We start from the raw sequence: 3,104 nt of genomic DNA on the forward strand, positions 1-3,104 counted from the left end.
CCCCCCCCCCCCCCCACCACCATCATCACCACCCCCACCACCCCCTTTTCCAGTTAAGGTGGGGAAGCACGTTCCCCCCCCCCCCCCCCGGGTGCCTGCCCCCGCTGTGAGAGTGCGCGGCGACGCTTCACAGCTCGAGCGTGAGGGAGTAGGAGCGCTCGAGAGCCCGTGCTGCGCCGGCGCGGTCGAGCTCGTCTTGCGCCCGCGCGAGGGAGGGGGGCACGGCTTTGGCCGCCTCGCCGCCGCGCTGGCGGAGCGTGTACGAGACGAGTCCGACGCGCCGGCCATCGAGGGTGCGTGCGACGCGGCGCGGAAGGCGCTCGCGGCGCACGCGCCTCACTTGCGGGAGCCGCGCGGCGGGTCCGCTCGCTTGGGCGGCGAGGGCGGCGGCGCCGGGAGGCGGAGGGCCGCCGCCAGCCGCCAGAGGCGCGCGGGCGGGAGCGCGGCCACGGCGGCGCTAATGGCCAAGCACGGCGTGTATGACTGGTAGAGGGGCCATAAAGTTGAGGTTGAATTTCCCGCCGGGAACCAGCTGAGGGTAAATGGCTCAAAAAAGCGTAAAAATGCTTGTTGTAGGCGTAAAAGTCTGGAATAAAGAGAGAGACGCGCACAAGTCTGGAAAAGAGAGAGACTTTTACGCATTCTACACCTTGTATTGCCATCTATTGCACGTATTGCACTTGCAATACTCTCTCTATTGCACAATTTACCAGGAGCTACGGCCTTGTAGTTTTGCAACGCCGCCGCTCCAGCGTCGGCCGTCGCCTCCAGCGTCGCCCGCTCCAGATACGCGAGTAACGTTCCCAGGCCACAGGGCAGAGCAAAAGCATCGTTGTGGTGACGGGTCTCGTGACGGGCAGTGGCAGCTTTGCTCAGCATCAGTTTGCTGGCTGCACCCGCGTCTCTGCCGAGTTTCCCTTTTCTCTCGAGAGAACGTTGGCCAGGGTGATGCTCGCCCTGCTGCCAGCCTTGCTCCCGGGCCTCTGGACGCGGCACCCACAGACTGGCTGCGGAAGAAATGGCAACGGGGCGCGCATAGAATTCGACTTCGACGGCGAAGACTGGCAGCCTTTCGCAGGTGCGGACTCCCTTGAGGCGTGTCAAGCAGCATGCCTTTCCACGGAGGGCTGCGAGGCCGTCCTCACGGACACGGTTCGCAACGCCAACGCATTTCGGTGCTTCCGCAAGGGCGGGATCGAACTTGACAAATGCCGTTCAGGACCCAATGTTCCTTTTGATCTGTACCTGCTCGAAGCACCCGCGTCGCCGTCGCTGGCCAACGGCGAGTGTAAGAGCTACTGTGCCACCCACACGCTGGGATTCTCGAAGCTATGCCAGCGCAGCGCCTGCGAGGGTTGTACACAGTGTGCCGGCCCCAACCCAACAACTACAAACCCAACGGTTGCTCCTTCAGCAGCGCCGACCGACTCCACACCTGACGCATCATACTACAAGGTGGTCATCGATTCATGCTTTGACTCAAGTTCGACCTGCTGGCTCGATATCACCGAGATGGAGTTCTTCGATGCTCTTGGGGAGCGGGTCACCGACGTTGCAGTGGTTGCATGCTCCGAGGAATCAACGCTTCGGGCCAAGGCGAACACCCAGACAGGGATCTTTAACACATGGACGGCCGAGGATGACTGCCGGACTCGGATCTGCACAAACCTAGTGGATCGCGGCACCAGCTGCGGCGCTTCCGGCGACGACCCGTACACCAGCGGATTTCAAGGGGCAGCAATGCTCAATGGCCCGGCGGGCTCGTCATGGACGATTGCCGTGCCGCATGGTACCGAAATTGTACAGGTCAAGACGTACGGCTGGTGGGACTCACGGTGGCCGGGGGCGATGCGCCTTGAGCACTGCTCGTCAGCGGCGGGGGTGTCCTGCGAAGACAGCTCCTTGGTGAAAGAATGGATGTGCGCGGCACCGACAAGCTCCAGCGGCAACGGCGGCGTCCCATGCGACTCGGCCGCGCCTCGTCGTCTTCCTCTCGAAGAACTACTTTGCGAGCGCAAACTGCAGGTCCTGAGCCCACCCTCGCATCCCAACACTGGCCGGGGTGGGATAAGCAGCGGCGTGCACACGTGCCTAAAGGCGTGAGGTCTACAGGGCGGTGGAGCTGGACAGGCCCGTCGTCTCGGTGATTGAGGTGGACGCTGCAAAGGGAGGCGAGCGCGATGTGTTGGGTGCACGTGGCTCGCCGTCGTCCTCCATCTGAGTCGTTCTGGGCGTGGCGACCAGGCGCGAGCAATGAGGAGATGAAGGCCGAGTGCCGCAGATGGTGTACGGACAAGGGGCAGGCGTGGACCAACGACATCTTGAACAAGGTTTTTGCCTTGGACCCAGTCCCGTATGTGCGCTCGCACGACTTCCAGGTGCCAGAAACCCTGGACCGCGCCACTTCATCGTGGCATCTCAGTCTCCGCACACTTCCGCTCCAGGTCGAGACGCTGAAGCTCCTAGCATTGCGTGCGCTACGGCATCTCCCCTTCTACGTCAACAACCAGAGTCCGCTCCGGTCCGGCCTCAGCCTACCGGGCGAGTTGCCACCCTACCGCTTCGCCACACCTGTGGTGCTTCTTGTCTGCACCGCGAATGTGGGCGTGATGGAGGTGGCCGAGGAGGTGCAGGGAGCGGCCCAGGAAGGCTCTCACGCGAGCAGCGGTGCATCGAGCTGTGGCGCCATCAGCATCGCCGAGGCGGAGACTGCGCTTGCAGCTGGCATGTCCGCCCCACCCGGCAAGTCGGCGCTCCTCCTTTACCTCAACCACGACGCCTTTCTCGACCCGGCAGGCATCGTTGCAGAGATGGTCAAGCGTGCAATTGACCTCCAGATTCCGATTGCGCTGGTGCACGAGCAGGACCCCGCCAAGGGCGCGTGCGCGTTCTCACAGTATTTCGGCCAGACGCCGAAGGAACTGCAGCTTTCGCCGTACAAGCTCTACTCCACGATTGCGACGGCCCTCTACCCAGGGGCCGAGCACAGAAAGGTTACCGAGACGCTCAGGACTGGCGGGGTTCGATGGGCAGTCTAACTCGTCTCTCCCTCCCCCCCCCCCCCCCGCGCGCGCGCTCAGGTGAGTCTCAGGTGTGTGATCCCC

The sequence above is a fragment of the Emiliania huxleyi genome, assembly GCF_000372725.1.
Source record: "Emiliania huxleyi CCMP1516 chromosome Unknown EMIHUscaffold_170, whole genome shotgun sequence".
NCBI classification, from domain to species: domain Eukaryota; phylum Haptophyta; order Isochrysidales; family Noelaerhabdaceae; genus Emiliania; species Emiliania huxleyi.